The sequence below is a fragment of the Lepus europaeus genome, unplaced genomic scaffold (genome assembly GCF_033115175.1).
Source record: "Lepus europaeus isolate LE1 unplaced genomic scaffold, mLepTim1.pri SCAFFOLD_3_1, whole genome shotgun sequence".
NCBI classification, from domain to species: Eukaryota; Metazoa; Chordata; class Mammalia; order Lagomorpha; family Leporidae; genus Lepus; species Lepus europaeus.
Window position 1 is genome coordinate 9690074 of NW_026909276.1, and position 12926 is coordinate 9702999.

Below are 12926 nucleotides of genomic sequence, written 5' to 3' on the forward strand. Positions count from 1 at the left end.
CACACATAGGGAGAAAGCCATATGAAAGTGAAGGCAAGCCCAAAGCTGCCAGGGAGATGCGAATCCAGTTCACCACCCCAGCTTTCAGAGGAACTTGCCCTGCTGATACCTCCATCTCAGATGTCAAAGCTCCACAACTCTAAGATATTAATTTCTGTGTTTTTTTTATTCTTAGATTTTTCTGTCTCTCTGCCTTTCTTTTTTATTAAGCCACTCAGTGTATGGAATTTTTTTGAGATCCCTATCAAATATATCAAAACTATACTCTAAGTTTGGACTGAATAGTAGCTTTCGGCTAACTTGTGTATTGACTTATCTTTTCCAATTGCTCCCATGAAACGTTAGGCTGCCCTTGAGAAACAAATATTCAGAAACACACTTTGTCATACAGAAGGACTGTTAAAGACACTATTTTCACACAAATAGTAAGTATCTGACAAAATTTTATTTAATGCATTATGAAAGTAACAATGAGAGTCAAAAAAAGCAATTCATCATGTATATAAGAAACTGGGTTTTATTATAGGAAAGAAATGTCTAACTACTAACTTAGATATAAAAGTAATTTACTTTCTGCAGGTTAATAATATCTTAATGAACTTCTAACCTTCAAGGAATATAGTGCCAGCATCTCCACCAACTTGGCATAAATAATCAAACACATAGAGACAAAATTTACAATATACAAGAGAATCAATCATCAAATAACAAGCTTCAGTTTTCACCAGAGCAACCTAATTAGAACACGCTTTAATAAAATAATGTCTAAATGTCAAACAACCATTTTTTCTTATTTAGAATTTGGGATAGTTTTATTCCCTCTACTCATGATGCAACTATGAATTACAATTCTCTCTGTGTGTGAGTGTGTGATGAATATCCTAGAAAATCTCTTAAAATAAGTTATTTTACTCTCTAAAGAGTTACAAGAGTGGCCAGTACTGTGGCACAGCAGGTTAATCTGCCATGTGCAGGGCAGGCATCCCATATGGACACTGATTTGAGTCCTAGCTACTCTACTTCTGATCTAGCTCCCTTCTAATACTCCTAGGAAAGCAGCAGAAGATGGACCAAGTTATTGAGCCCCTGCACTCATGTGGGATATCCAAAAGAAGCTCCTGGCTTCTGCCTGACCCAGCCCTGGCCATCACAGACATTTGAGGAGTATCTCACAGATGGAGAATCAATCTTTCTCCTTGTTGCCCTCTCTCTCTCAACTTTGAATTTCAAATAATTAATTAAATATATAAATAAATAACAATACAAATTTATTTGGCAGCTAGTAAGAGTTTGAGATTCTTTTAACCTTCTTCCCTTGGATGAGAAAGAAGTAATTTTCAACAGACATATTGGAAAAGACTTGCTGGAGAGGAAAGCATATCAGCAAATGAGAAGCTGAGCTGCAGCCATGAGAGAAGCTTAATTTGAACTCACAAAAAGATCTGAGGTTGCAGTGCCCCTTCAGAAAAAGTCCAGTTTCAGATAAAGAGAAGACTTTTCCATTTTTAGGCATAGTATCCACTCAGAAGAACAGGGTCATGGGTGATATGGAGATGATATCTAGGAGAGAATTCAGAAGACGACCACCAAGAGCTAACATTACTGTCAGGTGGCAAAATAAGGACAGTCGATTGATCCTGATGAAGGCATGTGGACCCCAAGCCACAGCACCACTCACCAGAGTATTATCACAGCAAACTTATTAAATCATATCATGGGCATTTTACAGGTTATGACAACTAATCTTAGAAACTTTAAAGTTAAGTAATTTAGATAAGTCACAGGGCTAATTGGTAATAAGGCCAACATTGGAGCTCTTATATCAGTCTCCAAAGTTTCCATTATTATTCATGCCCTCTTAAAGGAGAAGGAGAGACGACAAGAAAGGCCATACACAGGGGATAGAGAAGAATCTACAACATGGTACTGAAATTTCCCATTGCTGTGGATCTATGATATTACCATAACCCTGACAAGGACAGTTCAATTGCAAATGTGAGGCCTCATGATGCATCTTCCTCTTGTATAACATTCAGAAGGAAGGGATCCATGTAGTGTCACAGGTGTATGCTAGGTAGTAGCTGGAGGGCAGCTAGGTACTGTCAACACAGACAATAACCAATGGTAGACTACTGAGTGATCCCTTAGACTTCATGTGTGTCTCTCCCTGGATGCTCACTTCTGAAGTCTTTTACTGCAGACAGGAAGAGCAGCAGAGCACAGTGGGATTGGTTTGGGGATGAGTGAGATTAGGGAAAAACTGGACTCTGGCACTTTTTGCCTTGTTCCTGTGCAATTAGAGGCACATCTTCTTTTTTATTTATTTTTATTTTTATTTTTTTATTTTTGACAGGCAGAGTGGACAGTGAGAGAGAGACAGAGAGAAAGGTCTTCCTTTTGCCATTGGTTCACCCTCCAATGGCCGCCGCGGTAGGCGCGCTGCAGCCGGCGCACCGCGCTGATCCAATGGCAGGAGCCAGGTGCTTCTCCTGGTCTCCCATGGGGTGCAGGGCCCAAGGACTTGGGCCATCCTCCACTGCACTCCCTAGCCACAGCAGAGAGCTGGCCTGGAAGAGGGGCAACCGGGACAGGATCAGTGCCCCGACCGGGACTAGAACCCGGTGTGCCGGCGCCGCAAGGCGGAGGATTAGCCTAGTGAGCCACGACGCCGGCCTAGAGGCACATCTTCTGGGGTGCTGGTCCAGCAAGTGATGCCACAGTTGCAAGTGGCTACTCATTATTTTGTGACGACATTTGAAACAGGGGCAAATTGGACATCCACATGCCAAAAATTGAAAGATAACATTATTATATTACACCAGGCAAGAATTTCAACTTAAAGGGTAAGCTTACATACAAGACCTGAGAATTTAAAACTCCTTAAAAATGGGAGCAAATTCATTGACACAAATCGCAACAATGATTGTTTAGATGTGACACTAAAAGCACAGGTGACAAAAACAAAAGTTAAGACTACAAAAACGTAACGAAAAAGCATTCTGCATACTAAAGGTAAAACTGAAAAGTTAACCCAAAGAATAGAAGAAAATAATGGGAAACCCCAGTCTGACTAAGGGAGCAATACAATGAACACAGACAACTCAAAAACACATATTGCAATAAAAAATGCACAAAGGATTGATTAGTTTTTCCACTGAACATAAACAAGTAGCTAACAGGTAACTAAAAAGGGGCTCAACACTGTTATTCAAGACTACGATGCTAATTACAATGGTTATTAACTCACATATGTTAAAATGACTATTATGCAAAAATAAAAAGATAAATTAGACCAGATGTGGAAAAAGGGGAATATATAAATCATTGGTGGGACTAAAACTTGGTATATCCAATACAAAAACACTGTGTAGGACTTCAAACAAATTAATTATAGAACATATGAAAAACCTACTACTGCATTTGTTTCCAAAGGAAATCAGTATCTCAAGAGATACCTGTATCACTATATTCATTATCTACAAATACAAGATATGGAAATCACCATTCATCAACAGATGAATGAAGAAAGTGTGACATACACAGAAACACACACACACACACACACACACAGGAATCATATGCAATCTTAAAAGGAAATTCTACTATTTTGTCAAAACATGGATCCAAAAATAGGAATAGCTCATTAGGCTATTGGGAATAAGGCCTTAAAAGATAATTGCCATACAATCTCAACTGTATATGGAACCTAAGAAAATCACAATCACAGAAAAGAACAGTGGTTGTCAGGGGATCAGAGCAAAGGAAATGGGAAAACATTTGCAATTATGAGATAAATTAATTCAAGATTTTAAACACAGTATTTAAAATATTCAACACAGTATTTAAAATAATACTCTATTACATACTCACAACTTGCTAATGTCTTATGTATTCTTTAAAAATGTAACAATGTAAGGTGATGGATATGTTACCTTGTCCTAAGCATTTCATAATGATTCCTGTATATGTACAAGAGGATTACAAAAGTTTATAAAAAATGGGATTAAAAGATAATTTCAATTTTCCATAACTTTTGAAAATCCCCTCACCTATAAAACATCAGGTTTCATATCTTGAATATACACACATTCTGTCAATTATACTCCAACAATATTGAAAAATTAAAATAAGCAAAAAGAAATAGGCTCTTAAATGAAAATATAAATTCAAAATAACAGTAAACTAGGCATATCTTCAGGATTGGAAAGGATTTCTTGGAACAAAATTTTTCAAACACATAAATTTAAGTGGCCAAAATTTCTATTTTGAAAGTGTTAATAGAGACGACAGCCTGTCAAGGGAGCCTGTAAGTGCTAAGATGATAGCCAAGTGTCAAATTACAGGCCCTCCTGCCTCTCTAATACCTGGATAAAAACCCAGAGTCAAACACTTCTCTTTTTATCTTATCTAACCTGTGTTACTACGTTACTGGAAACAGAAAACAGAGACCCCTCTAGAAACAGCTAAGCAAAGAGGTCAGCATCCTGGACAAGACCCTGATGCATACATATTTAGAAAATGTTTAGAATATTTAGAATCAAGTCCTCACAGGGAAGAAAGGAGGAACCGAGGGCCGCATTAGGACAGCTGCAGGCCCGCATGAACCCCATACACAGAACCCACAGCTTCCCTAGTGACAGCTCAGGCCCCACTGCACACCTGGGGAGACGCGGAGCTGCCGCTACACAGCTGCCTAGGGACGGCTCCAGGGATGCGAAGTCGCTGCAAGCAGGGAAGGCCCAGGGTGTTGGGGGTCTCCGGCGCCAGTCTCCCCCAACCCGGGGTCAGAGGGGACCAAGGAAAGTGCTGTACCTGCGGCAGTGTGGTGCCCACAGATCCCAGAGATGACCTCTGGGCGGCCCACGTCCTCCTGGCCCTTCAGCAGCTCCAGCGGCTCCGCTTCCCCCCGGACACCGGGCCCACACACTCACCGTGTCGTGGTGGTCAGCTTCCTAGGTGTCCAGCGTCGCTGCCCTCCAGCCCTCCGCCGTCAGTGAAGGTGGAAAGCGGCGGATTCTGATTGGCTTGGGAGCTCATGGCAGCGGCGCCGTCTCCTAGGACCTGGCGCACCCGCAGAACTGTAGGACAGAGGACTATGACGTCAAGACTCCTGGATGTCGCCATCCCTGATTGGACCAGTTTGCATGACACGTCACAAACGACGCAGCCAATCAGCATCCTCCATAGCTGGGACGCCCTAAGCTCAGGTTGTGTGGATGGAAACAGCAGGCATGGAGGCCTGGGTCAGGTGGGAAACTGCTCCTCCTGGGCCCTCCTCCCTGCTGCAGGAGGGCCTCTCAGCTCCTGCTGCCCTCTGCTGGTGTCGCCCTGTGTCCCCCTGTCCTCCCGGGTGGATTCTTTCCTGAGCTTGCGGTAACCTGCTTCAGGTGAGCTAGAATTTTATCTGTTGGCTTATGGGCCTTTTTTTTTTTTTAAGGCTTTATTTATTTGAAAGGCAGAGTGACAGATTGGGGTAGTGTGGGGGAAGAGTAGGTGATTTTTCACCCACTGGTTTATTCTCTCTGTGTTCTCTTCTTTTTTTTTTAATTTTTATTTAATGAATATAAATTTCCAGTGTACAGCTTATGGATTACAATGGCTTCCCCTCCCATAACTTCCCTCCCACCCGCAACCCTCCCCTCTCCCGCTCCCTCTCCCCTTCCATTTGCATCAAGATTCATTTTCAATTCTCTTTACATACAGAAGATCAATTTAGTATAAAGATTTCAACAGTTTGCACCCACATGGAAACACAAAGTGAAACATACTGTTTGAGTACTAGTTATAGCATTAAATCAAAATGTACAGCACATTAAGGACAGAGATCCCACATGAGGAGCAAGTGCACAGTGGCTCCTGTTGTTGACCCAACAAATTGACACTCTAGTTTATGGCACCAGTAACCATCCTAGGCTGTCGTCATGAGTTGCCAAGGCTATGGAAGCCTTCCAAGTTTGCCGACTCTGATCATATTTAGACAAGGTCATAAAAGACAGAGTGAGGATAGTAACCAATGATCCTAAGAGTGGCATTTACCAGGTTTGAACAATTATACAGCATTAAGTGGGGAAGAGGACCATCAGTACACACAGGTTGGGAGTAGAGCCATTGGTGGTAGAGTAGAGGTTATGATTACAAAGGAATGAGGCCCAAGTACGCTAGACAGGGTCTAGAACAAAGGACAGAGTCATTATTAGAGGAGCTAAGAAAGGTGCTGTCTAAGCTACAATTAAGTTTTCTGATTGAGAGGCAAATAGAACCTGATAGAAGGGGCTTGATAATAATCTGCTGGGCTTTAGGCATTGTAAGCTAAGAGGCCCAGACCTATCTATCTCTTCACATGGGGTGCATCCTAAGGGAGGTGTGAACCTCCTAGGGGAAGGCACTCTGTTGACTTTCATTACTTGGCTGGCCTGGGAGGAGAGCTGGCCAGGTAAAGGCAGGTGGCATCTCCAACAAAAAATTTACGGTTCTGCCTGCAATGTTGCTGACCCTACTTGACCATACCCTCAGCTACAGTGGTCACTTTGGAAGTTGGGCTGAGTGAAGGGCTTTTCAGCTTAGAGCCAATAAGATCTGTGGCTCTGACCTGGGCATCCTTTGACTCCAGGGCAGGTCCATTTCCAGTGATCCAACTCTTGGCAGAGCTGCCAGGGCTCATCACAAGCTGACTTCTGCTGAAGCCCAGGCTTACCACATTGAAAGCCACTGCAGTGGACTGGCCTGTTGGGTCTTCTTGAGGGCAGATCACTGTATAGATCAGCCATTAATAGGCCTGCCACCCATTGCTTCTGATGCCGAGCTTTCTTTTCCTCCTGGTTTGTGTTAAAGCAGACCAGAGGATGCAAGTCAAGGGAGTGCCCAAGTCCCATCTCTAATCTTCGGTGGCCTGAACTACAAGTCTATAGTAACAGGCATGTTCTGTAGTAGTTTTTCTAAGGTAGACAATGCCCATGAGGAAAATTATGTTCTCACTTTAAAACTTTCTTTCCCTTCGGTCTGAAAGGGAGGTTTTTCCTACTTACTGTATACTTCGCTGATGGTGAAGTGAATCTAGCTATGAGATTATTATTTAAGTTCTTATTTTGGCTATGCTATTACAGAAAAATGTTAGCCATCTCTTTCATAAGATCTAAAGATTAAATTGTGCGTCCTACAGATTCCTTTATAATAGAATTAGTTTCCTACCTTGAAGAGAATAGAGAAATGAAAGAACAAGTTGGGCTTAGAATAGAGAAATGAGGGAGCAAGTCCTAGATCACTTGCTGACAATAGCAATATTACATGAATACTTAAGCAAACCGTTTCAACCGTTAGATAACAACTTAAGAAAACATTTACCAGAAGGTCCAATGCCTTCTATAAATTTTAAGAATCATGTATTTGAAAACACCTCTTAAATATCTAACATGGTGTAGTTTGTTTAACCAGTAAACTTCAGCACAACCATCTAAAATGTTTTTAGTTTCTTTCTACCAACACGTTTTAAATCATATGATACACAGATTCAGGTTACTCAAATTAAAATGTATCTTTGATTGATTTTAGCAGCTTAAATTTATGGACAATCTTATCTATAAGCCATTTAAAATAAAACTTAATAAAATTTCCCCATGTGGACATACAATATGTACACACATATAACATAGCATAGTAGACCAATATAGCAATTTTAATAATAGCTTTTAAAATCTTTAACTCTTTTTGTAGATTGCCAATTGATTTGAATTGCTTTTTCTTTTTAGTAACCTCAGTTAACCATACTTTCTCTCAGTTGGTACTGTGAATACATTATTGGCTTCATCTGTTTACAGAGCCATCCCAAAGTACTGAATACAATAGAAGTGGCTGGAAAAAGTCCATAGGAACCTATAGGAGGACAGCTAAAACCCAGAACCAACAACGCTTTAGTTTTATGAGCAGCACATCATATATAACTATGGATGACAAAAGACTTTAAGTCGCCATGTTTAAAATTATAAACTCATCAACCAACAAGATGCCACTTGCTTACTTCACAGTATTTTTGAAAGCACCTGTAGGATTTTACAAGTATTTAACCCTTTAGGCCTCTGGGGCTTTCTCATTAAGATAACTATCATGTCTAGTAACACAAGATCATTAGACTTTTAATTCTCAAACATTTGTATTAATAGCATTTTCCATTATAGAAACTTAAAGTCTGGTACCACATCACATCTTGACAGTCCTTCTAATATAATCCAAATAGCCTGCTTAGTTGGTGTCTCTATAAGATGAGAGACATAGGTCCTTCGATTTTTTCAGTTGGGCCCAAACTGGAAAAACCAAAGTCCAGGATTTACTGGAAATTTTAGAGACCAGATTGTTTGAAACGTTAATTTTTTGAATGCCTGTCAAGAATGCCAAGAAGGCTCAAAATCCAAACTATCTGGTTGAAATAAGATTCCTTAAAATCATGACATAACATTGACCAAATTTGATCATTGTTACAAGGTGATTATTCAAATCTTTGAAAATAAGCACATATTTAAATAACCCATAGCTCTTAATCAAAATGCAGCTGTTTTTGAACAATTAGAATTTAACAGACATCAAGAGAACATAATAGATTACTTTAACACATTGCTTTAACAGAGCATCAGAGTTTAATTCTATGTCAAAGAGAAATTGAGCTTCCTGTGATCTTTTGCTGTGAGGTTTCCTTCCTTTACCTTCTTTCATATTGGTGACCATGTTTCTGTGTTTCTGTGTGTAACACATCTTTAAGCATATTTTGCAGGGCAGGATGAGTGCAACAAATTCTTTCAGTTTCTGTTTGCTATGAAAAGTCTTAATTTCACCTTCATTCACAAATGAGAGCTTTGCAGGATACAGTATTCTGGGCTGGCAGTTTTTCTCTCTTAGTACCTGGGCTATGTTTTCGCCATTCCCTTCTAGCTTGTAGGGTTTCTGATGAGAAGTCTGCTGTGAGTTAATTGGAGATCCTCTGAGAGTAATCTGGCATTTCTCTCTCTTGCACATTTTAGGATCTTTTCTTTATGTTTCACTGTGGTGAGTTTGATTACAACATGTCGTGGTGAGGATCTCTTTTGGTCATGTTTATTAGGGGTTCTATGAGCTTCCTGTACTAAGATGCCTCTGTCCTTCTCCAAACCTGGGAGATTTTCTGCTAGTATCTCACTGAAAATGCCTTCTAATCCTTTCTCCCTCTCCATGCCTTCAGGAACTCCTAGAACCCGAATGTTGGTTTTTTAATAGTATCCTGTAGATTCCCGACAATATTTTTTAGATTTCTAATTTCTTCTTCTTTTCTTTGGTTTGCCTGTTTCCTTTCCTGTTCTCTGTCTTCTAAGTCTGATATTCTCTCTTCTGCTTCACCCATTCTGTTTTTAAGGCTCTCTAATGTGTTTGTCATTTGATCTATTGAATTCTTCATTTCATTATGATTTCTCATCACTATCACAGTTTCTTGTTCCACTAGTTGTTTCATTTCATTTTGATTCCTCCTTAATATTTCATTTTCACGGGAGATATTTTCTATTTTGTCCATTAAGGATTTCAGTAGTTCAAGAATTTGTTTTTGAGAACTTCTTAATGTTCTTATCAATTTTTTGAGATCTGCTTCTTGCATTTCTTCGATCTCATCATCTTCATAATATTGAATTGGGGTGTCTTTTTCATTTGGGGGCGTCATCGTGTCTTCCTTGTTCTTGCTAGCTTGGTTTTTGCGTTTGTTGTTTGGCATGTTGGAGATATTTGGTTTCTTCACTGTGGTGTTTTTTCTTGTTACACTATGGCTCTATATTAAGTGGACTGTCTGCTTTCAGTGGAGCCTTAGAGGCTTGAGATGAGTGTGGACTGAGAGCTGTGTTTGGTTTCTCAGGGTTGAGGGTGTGTCAAAGATGACACTCCCAGGTTAGGTGTGGTAAATCTCTCTTTCTTTTTTTGATTCAAAAGGGAAGTAATTCCGCACAGCTGAACAGAATTGGAGGTAGTTAGCAGGCAAATGATATACCCACAGGAGCCAGAGATTTGAAGCTCTTTCCCAAGGACCACACAGGGATTCTGTGCTGCCCTCAGTGTGGGCTCCAATTCTCTGCAGTCTCCCACTGGGTTGCCAAGTTAGATCCTAATCTCCTGTTGTTTCACCCCTCCCCCCAAAGTCAGGTGTTTCTGCTCAGCTCAGGGCCGGTGCAGACCTGAGATCTCCCTGCTTATGATGTATGTCCAAAATGGCGCCTGCTCTGTCTTGCTCGCCTTTGAGAGGTGAGCGGAGAGAGAGAAACTTGTGTCCATATCGGTCACTTTTTTTTTTCCTCTCTCTCTTCTAGTTAGCCTGGTGAATTTTTCCCCACGGAGTTTCAAGCCTCGTTCCCTCTAGCCTCCTCTTTCCGCTTGCCTGCTGTGTCTCGGGCTATTGAGGTTTGGCTCACCTCACGTTCCAGCGCTTGTGTGTTGAGTCTGCCGCTGGTGTCCCGAACTTGGGCTTCCATGCTCTCCACACAGGTACACTGTGAATCACTAGTTCCGGAAGAGTTTCTTCTGCTGTTTCATCCCCTACTCTTCCTTGACCCTGCAGTATCTCCACTTATATTAAACTGTCTCTCCCCCAGACTAATAGTGTGCTCCCTGCGTATTCCGCCATCTTGCTGCTCTCCTCGGCTTATGGGCCTTTCTTTCCCCTTGTATTTTTGCTCGTTTTTCTGTTTGGTCGTTTGTGTTACTTTTTAAATATTGATTTAAAATGCTTAAATGTATAATATTTAATCCTTTTTTTTCCTTTTGTTCTGTCAATATCTGTTTTCTACGCTGCCTGTTGATCTTTCCTATTTTCTATTTGTTTCTTGCTGGTGCTTGGTGATCTATTGGATTTTATATATTAATCTTTCCAGCAATCTGGTAAATTCATTTAGCAGTTGTATTTGTTTTTAGATTTTATGGACAATCTATATAAATAACTCCAATATATTGACCATATATTGCTTAGAAATTGATCTTTACTTTGTCATTCTTTTTTTTCTCTTTTTCCTCCACTACTTTTCTGATAAGAAGTTGGAGATAATGGAGGAAGCCTGTTCTAGGTTTACTTCCAGGAAAAAAGGTTTCAATGATCCTGTATTAATTGTGTTGTTTGTTACAGGATCCTTTTAAACAATCTCGATCAGAATAAGGAAACTGTTGCTTTTACTATACTGCTATAAGGTTTTTTTTACTAGATGTTGAATTATTAAAATTACTTTCAATATTTAAATGATCATGCAATTTTCTTAAATTTATCAACTATCTGGAAAATTTACAAGGCTTGTTTACCAACGTTAACAGCTCTTGAAATTTTTATTATATCTCACTTGTTATTAATTATGTTTTCATATCTTATTTCCTTTATTAACCTAATGTTTACTAAGAATATATATGTATCTGTTTATGAAAGGGATACTTAATTTGTATTTCAACTTCTGGTCAACTTGCAGCCTCATCAATGTTTTGCTGGCTTTCCAAAAGAAATTTTAAAATAATCTCTGCTTATTTCCACTATGAATATGTGTGGGAAACATAGGTGTGTTTCTTTCTTTCTTAAATATTTGGAATATTTTATAATTCTAGATTTGAAATTTTTCTTCTATAACTTTTTAATTGGTTGGTTGCTAGTTTTCAAATTGTGGTTCAACTTGTTTGTTTTAAGTAGGAGTTTTCGATTTTATGTTATATTTGTGTTCTTGGGAATTTGGTTTTCAATATATAATGAATTTTGACTTCTAGTCAAATTTTACACCTAAGACTATCACACATTACTTATAGCATTCTGACAAGGATATATTATCTATAAAGAATTATTTAATTCTTGAAATTTGATATTAATGTTACTTGTCCATTGTATTTATAATTACTTTTACTTGCATGTTAATTTTGTTACCCTTTAAAAAAACCAAAAAGTGCCACCCCCACTGTGAAGGTTCAGTCCTCACCAGGCAGGATGTGTGCTTTGATGAGCCTGATGAAAGCGACCTTTCAAAAACCCTACTCTGAATATCTGAGACATTTTGTGTTTTACACAAACTAAATAAAAAGGTAGAGTGGCACTGATGATGCAGCTCTTAAATATGATTATGATGTGACAAAATAGTAAAATGTCTGTGCTGAGTGCCATCTAGGAGGCAATAAAAGTGTAGGTGATTACAACAATATAAAGCAACAGAAATAAAAGACAAGTTGGAAAATACCTATCAACATATAAATGGTGATTGTGGGAGCATTGTGTGTTTAAGCTTTTCTAATGATTGTTGTCTAAAACCTTAGAGAAATTTTAAATTTTAAACATAATTTAAAAGGAATTTTTTCACTGGATTGCATAAATAACAAGTATTTTGGAACTGTTACAAAACCAACAATAAATCTCAAAAAGCTCAAAGGATAAAAAGTGAACATGAGGGGCCGGCATTGTTTTGTAGTGGGTAAAACTGCCACTTGCAGTGCCGGCATCCCATATGGGCATGATTTTGAGTCCCAGGAGCTCCACTTCCAATCCAGCTCCCTGTTAATGCACCCGGGAAACTAGTAGAAGATGGCCCAAGTCCTTGGGGCCCTGCACCTGTGTGGGAGACCTGGAAGAAGCTCCTGGCTCCTGGCTTTGAATTGGTCCAGCTCCTGCTGTTGCGATCATTTGGGGAGTGAACCAGCAATTGGAAGACTTCTCTCTCTCTCTATGCTTCTGCCTCTCTGCAACTCTGCCTTTCAAATAAATAAACAAAAAAAGTGAACATGAAAGACCCAACCTTAACAAACATTGGGAAATCACAGATATTCTAAGTACAGATTTGCTGGCACCCTGTGATGCTTATGTGATGAAGACCACTGTTGCCCTGAAGAGGTGCACTGGACTGGGCAGGTTCTTCTGGGATAGGATATGTGGCAAGAACTTGGATGAGGACAGGAGAGTTGGAAAG

The 12926-nt window shown here is 39.6% G+C and overlaps 1 long non-coding RNA gene across 1 annotated transcript in view; it reads right to left on the minus strand.

Annotated features, from left to right (window-relative positions):
- The window catches only part of LOC133755301 (uncharacterized), a 45719-nt gene extending 40700 nt beyond the window's left edge, over positions 1 to 5019 (minus strand). The window contains exon 1 of the long non-coding RNA XR_009865368.1: positions 4932 to 5019. This is a non-coding gene — a long non-coding RNA (uncharacterized LOC133755301). The remainder of the gene's footprint in view (positions 1 to 4931) is intronic.
- Between the last annotated feature and the right edge of the window lie 7907 nt (positions 5020 to 12926).